The sequence below is a fragment of the Felis catus genome, chromosome C2 (genome assembly GCF_018350175.1).
Source record: "Felis catus isolate Fca126 chromosome C2, F.catus_Fca126_mat1.0, whole genome shotgun sequence".
In the NCBI taxonomy this organism is placed as follows: Eukaryota; Metazoa; Chordata; class Mammalia; order Carnivora; family Felidae; genus Felis; species Felis catus.
Window position 1 is genome coordinate 58,123,294 of NC_058376.1, and position 12,609 is coordinate 58,135,902.

Consider the following 12,609-nt stretch of genomic DNA (forward strand, 5'->3'; position numbering starts at 1 on the left):
AGCTGGTATAGCTGATATGAAAAGGTCAACATGACAGTTATGCCTATATTAATCTTTCTTTTCTCTGGATCAGTGTTTTCTGAGAAATGCAGCCTCCAGAAGTGGGGCTAACATTTCCTCAGTCAGAAATAAATTGGAGAAAAAATCCTCTTCCATCCATTATCCTTCCCTTTTCAACATTATTATAATATAATTTCATTGCCCAGAGATATGCACAGAATTCATACAAAACTCCGGCGCTCTCCTTTAATCCTGGGAAATTCTCATCATTGCATCTTCTCAACCACCTTGCACCTGGGGCTCATGTTGCAAGTTGTTAAAGAGTTTCTCATTTTTTTCCATACCCGTCCCCCATAAGCCAAGGGTAGCCTTCTTGATGACTAGTTTACTTTGAGTATTGGTTTATCCAGTTTTCCTCCTTGGGAGCAAGGTAGCTCTGGGGGAAAAAACTACCAGTTGACCTATTCTTCTGTCCATTTCATAAAGTATTGAGTGTCTCTAAACGCTCCACACAATGTGTGATGAGCTCTGTCCTGCTTCCTGTCATTTCCCCCAACCGGGTCCTAGAAACCCTTCCTAGACCAGAAATCCAGTAATACACACTGCTTTAGCCATTCAGTGAACACACGTTCCCCAAACAATCTGCCTCCCATGGGCAAAGGGTCTTGAGCAGAGATTAAGATTTCACACCATGTATTTCCTTTATGCTGGTGTAAAGGTCAGTATGCACATAATGCTGACATTAGGGCTTGATGAAGCCAACTCACATGTGTTTAGATGTAGTTGATGGCCTATATTCTTTTAAGTGCCGTTCTCCAGTTAATATCATTATGAGTTTAAAGGCTCTTTGTGCTGCAGGTGCATTGATGGGGTATAGTAACACATTTGCAGGAAAGGCTAGGTGGCTATGTGGCTAGACGCTATGTCAAGAGAATAGGATGTTAAGTGCAAATGTTACTATCTGAAAAAACAAATTATATTTTCAGATTCAGTTTTACATAGAAATAAGGCAAAGTCTCGGGGTGCCTGGGTGGCTCAGTCGGTTAGGCGTTCCACTTCGGCTCAGGTCATGATCTCACCGTTGATGAGTTTGGGTCCTGCATCAGGCTCTGTGTTGACAGCTCGAAGTTTGGAGCCTGCTTCAGATTCTGTCTCCATCTCTCTGCCCCTCCCCTGCTCATGCTCTGTCTCTCTCTCTCTCTCTTTCTCTCAAAAAAAAAAAAAAAGTAAGGCAAAGTCTCGGACCTTTGAGCTTGACAAACAAGATCACAGCAGCAGCCTGAACTTACAAATAACTTTCACTTTTACATTTTGTTGAATAAATAAGCCAAAGTGGGTAAAATTAGCAAAAAAAAAAAAAAAAAAAAGATTTTTCCTTTCCCCATTATTCCCTGTCCAAATGAGCTCTGTTGAATAATTTCTCCCTAGACTCTGAAAGCTTTTTTTGGTGATTTTCATATAATAAATGTTGTCTGGTCCCTTTCAGACTCAAGAACAGACTTGTGTCAATAATTAAAAAGCCTTGACAAATGTAGTGTCAAAACTTGCAAAAACTAATTTGATCCAGAACTTTCTTCCCTTTCTGCCCACTGTGTGTTGGTGTACCTCAGCTGCAGAAGCCTGGGATGTGAGGTTGTGTGTTTTATGTCTGTGGAGGGTGGAGAAAATGTCTTTTTGATTGTCCAGCTCAGTCCTGTCTTCCACTCCTGGTTCAGGCCTTGCTTTAGGGGTCATAGCATGCAGAAGAGAAGAGAGAGGTAGATGAAAAAGACCTTCCTTGTCAGGCTGACTGCAATCTGACATAGGTGCCCTGTGGGTGGGGAGAATAAAAATTGCCATCTTGACCTCATGGGGCGCTCTGGCAAATTTCTCAGAAATTTGGGACTGGCCCATGGCTATTGTCCCCTTGATGCAGGATGCAGGTCCTGCCTCTCCACCAGGCTTCTGTTTATTATCCCCCTATAGCCCATGAGCTGCTGGAGGTCTGTCCCCTTAGGAGCTGTTTGCTCCTCCAGATATTCCTGGGTGAGATTTCTTTCCATGGAATTCTGTTTTCTCTGAGAAAACATGCACCTTGGCCTCCTATTTGGTGGAAGTGCTCCTCTTCTCCAACAGGGCCATATCTCTCTTCTCAACACTACTAGTCAAGCATAGGCTCCCAGTGTAGTCTCTTTAGCCTGAGTCAGGCACTGGTCCTCTTCATCCCAAACTCCAGGACACGTAGGCCAACAGCTCTGAGTAGTTCTCTTGAAACCACACTTCACTTGGGCTAAGGTAAGGGGGCAGGTTCTTCTTTTACCCACCACCCACGTGAGAGGGGACCTGACTCGTAGCACACTGACAACTCTGTTTAAAAAAAATCCTCACTGCGCCTAAGATGGCTCAGTTGGTTAAGGGTCCGGCTCTTGATTTCACCTCAGGTTATGATCTCCTGGTCGGTCTTGAGATCCAGCCCTGCCTGTGTTGGGCTCAGTGCTGAGTATGTAGAGGCTGCTTAGGATTCTCTTTCCCCCTCTCTCTGCCCCTCCACCACTTCTTTCTCTGTCTCTCCCTCTCTTCCTCTCTCTCTCTCAAAATAAATAAATAAATAAATATACCTTTTAAAAAATTCTCACCTGGGGCACTTCTGCCCCTATGAAGTCTTGAGATTGATGATGGGCCATAGTTAACAGAACACACTCCACATGCCCCTCATAGGTGGTCCAGAACTCTGCTTTAGAAGTGACAATGACTTGCCCTATAAACTCATTCTTAGCCTCTGGAACCTCATCTAAAACAAAGGTACAAAGAGGTCCATTTGAAAATTCTCTTCGGTATTAAAATTCAGCTTTTAAAAGAAATTCAGTGAGACCAATGATGATCTATCCAAAAAGGAAGTCAAGAAAGCAATCACATTTATAATAACATCAAAAAGACTAAAATACTTAAGAATAAATTTAAGCAAGGAGGTGAAAGACTTGTACACTGAAAACTATGAAACACTGATGAAAGGAATTGAAGGAGACACAAACAAATGGAAAGACATCTGATGTTCATGGAATGGAAATTTTAATATTGTTAAATTGTCCATGCTACTCAAAGTGATATACAGATTCAGTATAGTCCCTATCAAAATTCCAATGGTATTTTTTCACAGGAAGGGAAAAACAATCCTAAAATTTATATTCACAAGAGACGTCACATAGCCAAAGGAATCTTGAGAGAGAACAGCATTGGAGACATCATACTTCCTGATTTCTCAGTATACTACAAACCTTTAGTAATCAAAACAGTATGGTGCTGGCATAAATACAGACACATAGATTGACAGAACAGAATAGAGAGCCCAGAAATAAACCCAACCATATACGGTCAACGGTTTTTAACAAGGGTGCCAAAAATACACAACAGAAAAGCATAGACTCTTCAATAAATGGTGTTTGGAAAACTGGATGTCTATATGCAGAAGAATGGAATTACAGCATACACAAAAATCACCTCAAAATAAAGTAAAAGACTTAAACATAAGACCTGAAGCTATAAAACTTTTAGAAGAACACATAGGAGAAAACCTCCTTGACATTGGCCTTGCCATTGATTTTTTAGATATGACACCAAAGCCTAGGCAACAAAAGCAAAAACAAGCAAGTATACTACATCACGCTAAACAACTTCTGTACAGCAAAGGAAACGACAAATGTAAAGGTAACCTATACATTGGGAGAAAATACTTTTAAGTCACATATATGATAAGGGACTAATATCCGAAATATATAAGGAACTCATTCAACTCAATAGCAAAACAAAAAACAGCTCATTAAAAATAGGCAAAGGACCTAAACAGACATTTTTCCAAAGGAGACATACAAATAGCCATCAAGTACATGAAAAGATGCTCAACATCCCTAGTCGTTAGAGAAATGCAACTCAAAGCCACAATGAGATATCAACTCCCACCTGTTAGGATGACTATTACCAATAATGATGATGATGATGATGATGAAAATAATAAAAGATAACAAGTGTTGGTGAGGATATGGAGAAAAGAGAACTCTCGTCACTCTTGGTGGGAATGTAAACTGGTGTAGCTATTATGGAAAACAATATGAAAAACATTATGGAAAACAGTTTTTGAGGTTCCTCAAAAAAATAAAAAAATAGAACTACTATGTGATCCAGTAATCTCTATTCTGGGTATAGACACAAAGAAAAGAAAAAAAAAAAAAAAAGAAAAGAAAAGAAAACCAGTCACCTCTAAGAGATATAGAAACACCCTAAGCTTCCATTTGCAAATGAACGGGTAAAGAAATTGTGTGCGTGTGTGTGTGTGTGTGTGTGTGTGTGTGTGTGTGTGTGTGTGATTCAGCCTTAAAAAAAAAAAGAGAGATTCTGCCATTTGTAACAACATGGGTGAACCTGGACAACATTACACTAAGTGAAATAAGACAGACAGAAAAAAACCCTGCATGATCTCACTTATAAGTAGAGTCTAAAAGAGTGAACTACATGGAAGCAAAGTGTAGAACAGTAATTCCTGGGGCAAGGAAGAAGAGACAATGGGGAGATGTTGGTCAAAGCGTACAAAGTTGGAATTATGTAGGATTCATAAGTCTGGAGATCTAATATACAGCATGATAATTATAATACTGTATTGAATATTGGAAATTTGGTCAGAGTAAGTTTCAGGTGCTCTCATCACACAAAAAAATAAATTGTTACTATGTGAGGAGTGATACGTTAATTAGCTGACTGTACTAATCATTTCACTATGTATGTGTATATCAAATCATGTTGTTACCTTAAATATATACACTTTTTATTTAAAAAATAAAATAAAAACCTGAGGCAAGGAAAATAAGAGCAAAAATAAACTATTGGTACTACATCAAAATAAAAAGCTTCTGCACAGCAAAGGAAACAGTCAATAAAACTAAAAGGCAACCTACTAAATGAGAGAAGATATCTGCAAATGATATATCTTATAAAGAGTTAGTATCCAAAATATGTAAAGAACTGATACAACTCAATACCAAAGAAACAAATAATCCAATTAAAAAAATGAGCAGAAGACATGGATAGACATTTCTCCAAAGATTCGGATATCCAGCAGACACATAAAAAGATGCTCAATGTGACTCATCATGAGGGAAATATAAAGCAAAACTACAATGAGATATCACCTTATACCTGTCAGAATGGCTAAAATCAAAAACACAAGAAACAAGTATTGATGAGGATGTAGAGGAAAAGGAACCCTCTTGCACTATTGGTGGGAGTGCAAATTGGTGCAGCCATTGTGGAAAACTTGAAGTTTCCCTGCAAATTGAAATAGGACTACCCTACGATCCAGGAATCGCACTACTGGGTATTTATTAAAACACACACACAACTTATCTTTGTCTAAGTTGTGCATGTGTGTGTGTGTGTGTGTGTGTGTGTGTGTTAATAAAAATAAAAAAAAATACAAAAACACTAATTTAAAGGGATACATACACCCCTATGTTTATTACAGTGTTATTTACAATAGCCAAACTCTGGAAGCAGCCCAAGTATCCCTCAATAGATGAATGGATAAAGAAGATGTGATATATATACATATAATGAAATATTATTCAGCCATAAAAAAGAATGAAACTTGCCATTTGCAACAACATGGATAGAGCTAGAGAATATAATGCTAAACACAAGGACTCAGTCAGAAAAATACAAATACCATATGATCTCACTCATATGTGGAATTAAGAAACAAAACAAATAACCAAAAGGAAAAACAGAGAGAAGCAAACCAAGAAACAGACTCTTAACTATAGAGAACAAATTGATGATTACCAGAGGGGAGGTGGATGGGGGGATGGGTGAAATAGGTGATGAGGTTTAAAGAGTACACTTCTCACAATGAAAAAAAAAATAAAATGATTAAAAAATAAGCAAATAGTAGATAAAGTAATTTTGTGAAAATGAAGCAACCATGACAAGGTGATGGTTTACCCACGGAGATGACCCACAGAAAGCTATAGTTCTTGCCAACAGTGTAATGGATTGGCAAATAATAAACAGAGCTTTAAAAGCATGGCCAAAGTTGTGGGTGCTTGAAGAAAATAGGGGAAAACAAGAGAAAGAAGAAAAGGAAGAACTTTAATATGGGTAGTTCCTTTCTCAGTGGATTATTAAAAGCAACAGAAGGTAGTAGTCATGCAGAACACCTAATATAGTACCTGGTTTGTAAGTTTCAAAATGTTACACTGTATTATTTGTCCCCATAAATCCCTTTGGAACATGGTAGGAACCTAAAGTAGGAAATAGAGTGGTTGATTAATTAACCAGTCTATCTTTGTCTAAGTTGTGTGTGTGTGTGTGTGTGTGTGTGTGTGTGTGTGTGTGCGTTTTAGTAAAAACAAATAATCTAGCCCTAGAATTCTGTGTCTCCTGCTTGAGATGGATACTTACGTAAATAAAACCCACCAGGATCATGGTCACATTAATGGAGGAAGAAAATGGGTGGTAAGGAAGGGCAAATATCTACAAAGTTAGCCTGAAAGTTTTCATGTTATATCCAATTTATTATATTTCCACTACTCTCCTTTTTGCTCACTTTGCTTCACCCAAATTGGCCTTCTCACTGTTCCCACAGCATACCAGAGTTGCTTCCACCTCAGGCCTTTTTACTTTTTCCCTCTGCCTAGAAAATTCTTTCCCCCAAAATCTACATGGCTCCCACTCTCATCTTCTCCCAATCTTTGTTCAAATGTCATCTTCTCAATGAGGCTTTCCGTGACCACCTAATTCGAAACTGTAGCCTCCTCTATCTCACTTCCAGTCCCCTTTCCCTGCTTTATTTTTCTCCACAGAATTTTTTAGCATCCTGTAGAATTCACTAGTTTGGCTTGTCCCCACAAGAAAGTGAATCCCATAAGGGCCTTTTTTTTTTCAGTCTGATTTGTCTGCTGAGGTATCTCTGTCACCTAGAACAGTGGTAACACCTGGCTGTAAGTAAGTATTGATAACTCAGTAAATATCCTGGAGCTTAAGGATATTTTTTTCAAGCACAGAGGAGGAAGAGATTAACAAAGGAAAGGCTTCAGGGAGAGCGGAAGAAGGCTCTATAAAGAAAATGGCACCTGGTCAGGGCTTGAAGACAGGGCAGTCTTACAATGGGAGGCTGAGAGAGGATGATGGGAGAGACACACAGACTATCAATTATCCTGGGAGGTTGTGTGCTGGGGACCATGACTGAATTCCAGGGCTACCCCCTGGTTCTGCAGCAAGGCCAACTATACTTTATAAGTCTACCAGAGTGGAATGAATATAGTCTCTGGTGTCAGACAGGCTTGAGTTCAATTCCTGTCTCTGCTGACTACTAGCTGTGTAATCTGGACAAGTCATTTTACCTCTCAAATACTGTTTCCTCACCTTAAAAACCAGGAGTTAGTATTATCTAGTTCATATGGTTATTCTGAGTATCAAATATGTAAATGCATAAAGAGCATCTATAAAGCTAGACCCACACAAGCCAGTCTGGGAAGGCATGCCATGATCAGAACAAGAGTCCAGCAAAGAAAATTCATCTCAAAATAAATCAAGACCTCTACTTGTATTTTTTATCTCCTTGAAGGAGGAAACAATGACCAAATCACAATTTATTTTTTTTTTTAATTACCATTTTAACTTTTATCCTCCACTTACCTTGCATCAATGACTGCTCACCTGTCTCTCTCATTTGGTACAGAGTAAGTTCATATTAAATGATCTTTAAAATGTTAAGTTGTTTGGAAAATATTGCAGCATTTCCCCCAAATTAACCCTCCATGAGACCTCCAGCATTTCCCTTTGTTTCCCTTCTCCGGCAGCGAGAGGGACAGTCACCAGGAAGATGGTAGGAGTCCAGATGAAGAGATTCCATTCTGTTTCATAATGTCACAAGGAGCCAACCAGAATTAGCTCTTAAAGAACATGATTCTGTCTCCTCCATTTAACTCGGAACTGACTAGAGCTGTCTTCTAACTTAATTGAATTTCTAGTGATAACATAAAGGGGTAATTTTTAATTTCCGTGGAAAAACATTTTTAAGTTGAAACAGGAATGGGCTAGGAAAGTTTTGAAACTTCTCATCTAACCTCATGGCAGTTTTCAAATTAATATAAGCAAGGCATTTTGTGCAAAGTAGTGTTTTTCTCCCAAACCCCTTCTTTTTTCCTGAAACATGGGTTATTGTTATGTATCTCTGGATGCTTGCAAGGTTTAATAACAATAAGCATTCAAACTGAAGATCATATAAGCAACCAGCAAACAAAGCAAGCAACTCTGTCACTGGGTTTGGCATATTACTCGCCTACACAGTATGTCATAATATAGAACCAAGTATTGAGTGCTGAAGAAGCTTTGCTCTATTATGAGTATAAATATAACCTTGAAACAGAAAGACAAAAAAAAAAAAAAACAAGCTGCTTTATTCACATGCTGAAATATATGATCAACATGAACCTTAAAGACTTGGCTAAGAGGAATAGAAATAGAATTCTTTTAAAGTGCTCTATTTGATGTCAAAAGACCGCCGATTGTGTCCTCTTACAGTTACGGATCTCCAGGCCAGGCCCTAGGAAGAGATTTCTTCTAAAAGCAAAAACAGCCAAACAAAACAACGCTGAGAAACAAGCAGTGTTTCTGCCACTAGCGGGCCAGTTTGATCACTGTCCTCTGCGGCTGAGGCCATGGGTGTGCACTGTGACAAGCAGTGGCTCACAATCTCATACTCAGTTCAGTTCATCACACAGAACAAACCCTCCTTGAGGGCTTACAAAGGCCCAGCCCTGATAGACACGCCCCACACGTTGCTATTGCTAACAGTGCGTGAGACCGCCTATGGGGCCTTTGCACTGTCTGTGTCCTCTGCCTAGAGGCTCCCACCACCCCTCCCCTGCTCCCACTCGAGTCTGCTACATTCCCCAGGGAAGCCTTCCTGAGACTGCATAAGCCGTTTCCTCTTTCACTTGTCCTCATATTTGGACTGGTTTCTGTGATTCTTTGGTTGATGTCCGTATGCTCTGAACTTCAACTCCAGAGGAGGGCCGCCAGTCCCAAGCACAATGCCTGGAAGATAGAGGCTCCCAAATGCTGGGTCAATAAGTGACAGAACAGAGGAAGGGGGTAGCAGGAGATAACAACGTGGAGACTGTTGGAGGTCAGGTCACGTAATGCCAAAGGACCTTGAAGCATAGTGTAAAGCCAAGGGGAGTGAGTGGGATTTAATTTACCTAAAGTACTAGACAGTTTTCTAAATGGCTTCAGCTCTGACTTGCACATGAGGATCAGGGTCTCATGGTAAAGGGATCATTCTTTCAAAAACCTGTGCAACCAGGTACAGACCCTCAGGCCAAGACTCAAGCCAAATTCAGCTGGAGACCAATAAGACTGAAATGAGCTTGGACTTCTTAGCGATATGACGGGGTGTCATTGATCCTTTTGTTCCCAGAAGCTTATTGGCACACATTCAGCCCTCAACAAACTCTGCAGGCCTGTGAGAGGAAGCATAAAGCTGCACTGATATGTATGCCAGGCAAGAGACACAGTGACACAAAGATCAAGGTGGCATGTGAGCCTGGGGCAGTCAGTGTTCCTCCTCTCACGTGGTCCAAGAACAACATGCAGATGCAGTGGAATGAATGAATTCTCCTTTCCCTGCAGTAAACTTGCAGTAAGCTAGGATTTATGTCACATTATTTGCTGATTCTCCAGGAAAGAAATGTAATCAGTCATTTTAATCCACATGAAATTCTCAGTCAAGTTATCCCATGTCATCAGGATTCCACTGATTCCTGACAGAATTAAATCACGTGGAGCTAATGGTCAGTGTGGGCAATCGCGGGCTGGGGAAAGTGTCCATTGCTTGCAAGTAAGAGGTATTTTAAAATGTGATTGGCAGTTGCTTATTAGACTGAGATTTCTAGGTAACAGCAATATTGCCTACAAATAAATACAAAGGTCTCTGATGAGTACCTCTTAGTTCTTTTTCTTCATCATTATTATCACCATTGTTATCATATCACCACTTTAAAACCATTCCTTTCTGCTTTCACTTATGTAATCACTCAGTGAATTCTGTGGAGGTTAGGTCTCAGAATGAGAGGGGAGGGAGAAGGAAAGGAGGGAGGAAGGAAGGAAGGAAGGAAGGAAGGAAGAGAGGAGGAAGGGAGGGAGGAAGGGAGGGAGGGAGGAAGGGAGGGAGGGAGAGAGGAAGGGAGGAAGGGAGGGAGGGAGGGAAGGAGGGAGGAAAGAAGGAAGGAAGGGAGGGAGGGAGGAGGGAGGGAGGGAGGGAGGGAGGAAGGAAGGAAGGAAGGAAGGAAGGAAGAAGAATGAATGATACTGGTCTGTGGGAGGTGAGATAATAGACCGCCACCAACAATAAAAGTTTCACTCTCTCCTACATGAGGAATGGAGTCCCAGAGTAAAGAGATCCTTCTTTTCGTCCTTCTGAGAATTTCTCAAAAACTGGATAGAGTCTTTCTTCTCTTTCTCCTTCTTTCTCCCTTTTGCCTTCGCCTCTTCTTCCTCTATTAATTAGGAGAAACACCTATCTCTCAGTATTTCACAGTATCCAAAGATTACTTATGACTAGTCGTTTCTATCCTTCTATGCAATTTTTCCTTGCCTTGTTTTAAAAAGAAGATGAGGTTACTTTAAAAGTACATCACAGGGGCGCCTGGGTGGCGCAGTCGGTTGGGCGTCCGAGCGGTCCGTGAGTTCGAGCCCCGCGTCAGGCTCTGGGCTGATGGCTCAGAGCCTGGAGCCTGTTTCCGATTCTGTGTCTCCCTCTCTCTCTGCCCCTCCCCCGTTCATGCTCTGTCTCTCTCTGTCCCAAAAATAAATAAACGTTGAAAAAAAAAATTTTAAAGTACATCACAATACAAAAATTTTAAAACAGGTTACCGAAGGAATTGCTGCAGATAGGGACAAAGGTAGAGCCATCTCAGTGAGAGAAATGAAATTCAAATTCATTCTGTGATCCAGTAGCTGGAATGACACAGTCATTCAAGAACCCAGGTTTCTGGCAGTTCTGTCACCTTTCATTCGCGGGCTTCTATGCCCCCCAGCATCATAATATCTGATAGTACAGGAGGGAAGATCATGGAGGATCTTACATGGGAGGCTTTATACATCAGGCCTTGAAATGACAACCATCACTCCTATTCACGTCCCACTGGCTAAGACATAGTACATGGCCATAGCTAACCGACCGCACAGGAAGCTAGGAGATGCAGTTCATGCACACCAGAGAGAAGAATGGGCTTGGTGGTCAGCTGATAGTCTGCCACGCTGACCTTTATTCTCACTAAACTCTGGGAACAAGGGCAGTGTTTCTCTCTCCATGTCATCCCCAATTCTCGTACACACTGAGCACTCAATAAGTATTTGCTGGGTAAATGAAGCTGTGCATATTCAGTATTCAAAACATTTTTTCTGCCACCCTGATGCTTGTTGCCCATTTTAGTTCCTCATATGGCACCATCTGAAGCAGCCTCTAACGCATCTCCCCATATCTGACTATTCACAAAGCTTGGGCAGAGCGTGTCTTTGGTGTTCATTAGCAGGATTGCAAAACAATTGTTGTTGATCATTTCTCTAAATTAGTTATAGATGCATAAACCATGAGGCCAATTTATCAATGGGTCCTACATGTATTTTTTTTTTTAGGGATTTGATTACCCATGTTTTTTTTTTAATTTTTAATGTTTATTTATTTTTGAGACAGAGAGAGACAGAACATGAACGGGGAGGGTCAGAGAGAGAGGGAGACACAGAATCTGAAACAGGCTCCAGGCTCTGAGCTGTCAGCACAGAGCCCTACACGGGGCTCAAACTCACGGATTGCAAGACTGTGACCTTAGCCGAAGTTGGACGCTTAACCGACTGAGCCACCCAGGCGTCCCACCCATGTTTTTTATTTAAGCATGTGATTTGCCAGAGCTGAGGTACCTGGGAGGCTGGGATACCATTCACTACTATCTAAAGCTTACAGGTGAATGAGCATACTGACCACCATACTATGGGGATATTTTTCAGAATGTTATACACAGTATACAGTATTCTTTTTTAAAAGACAGGTGAGAAATTTATTTTTTAATCATAATAAAAAGAATTGCTGTGTTTCTTTTGAAAATTGTTGTTATGATGGCCACAAACGCCAGAACATATACTCTTTATTTCTTAGCATAGTTACTAGAAAGTTCTGATGAAATGTGGGATCCACATCTGTTAAGAGTACATGCCATCAAGAAATGCATTTTGTGTACCATCCCCACTCAGGTTTAGACAGAGGTTAACATACTTTTTCTAACCATATTTTCCTTGGCTTTAGTTTCCCTTTCTATCTACTTCTTTTGTCTTCTTGAATTGAGTATTTATGTATGCGACCTTAAATATATTTTTGAAACAAAGGAGAAATACACAAAAATAAATGCATTAAACATTTGTTTTCCCAAGAGATAAACCATGTTTTCAAATGGAGTGTGATTGGGTACTTTTCATTTTCAATCTATCTTGCTTCATCCCCTGAGGTATTTTCAAATGAATATGAATTGGTCTTTCACTTTGGGAGGAAAAGAGAGAGGGGAAGAATGGGAAATGATAGACTGT

At 40.4% G+C, this 12,609-nt stretch overlaps 1 protein-coding gene across 8 annotated transcripts in view; it reads left to right on the plus strand.

Annotated features, from left to right (window-relative positions):
* CD96 (CD96 molecule) overlaps positions 1 to 12,609 on the plus strand; it is a 98,326-nt gene that overhangs the window by 65,367 nt on the left and 20,350 nt on the right. The gene's annotated exons all lie outside the window — the stretch shown is intronic.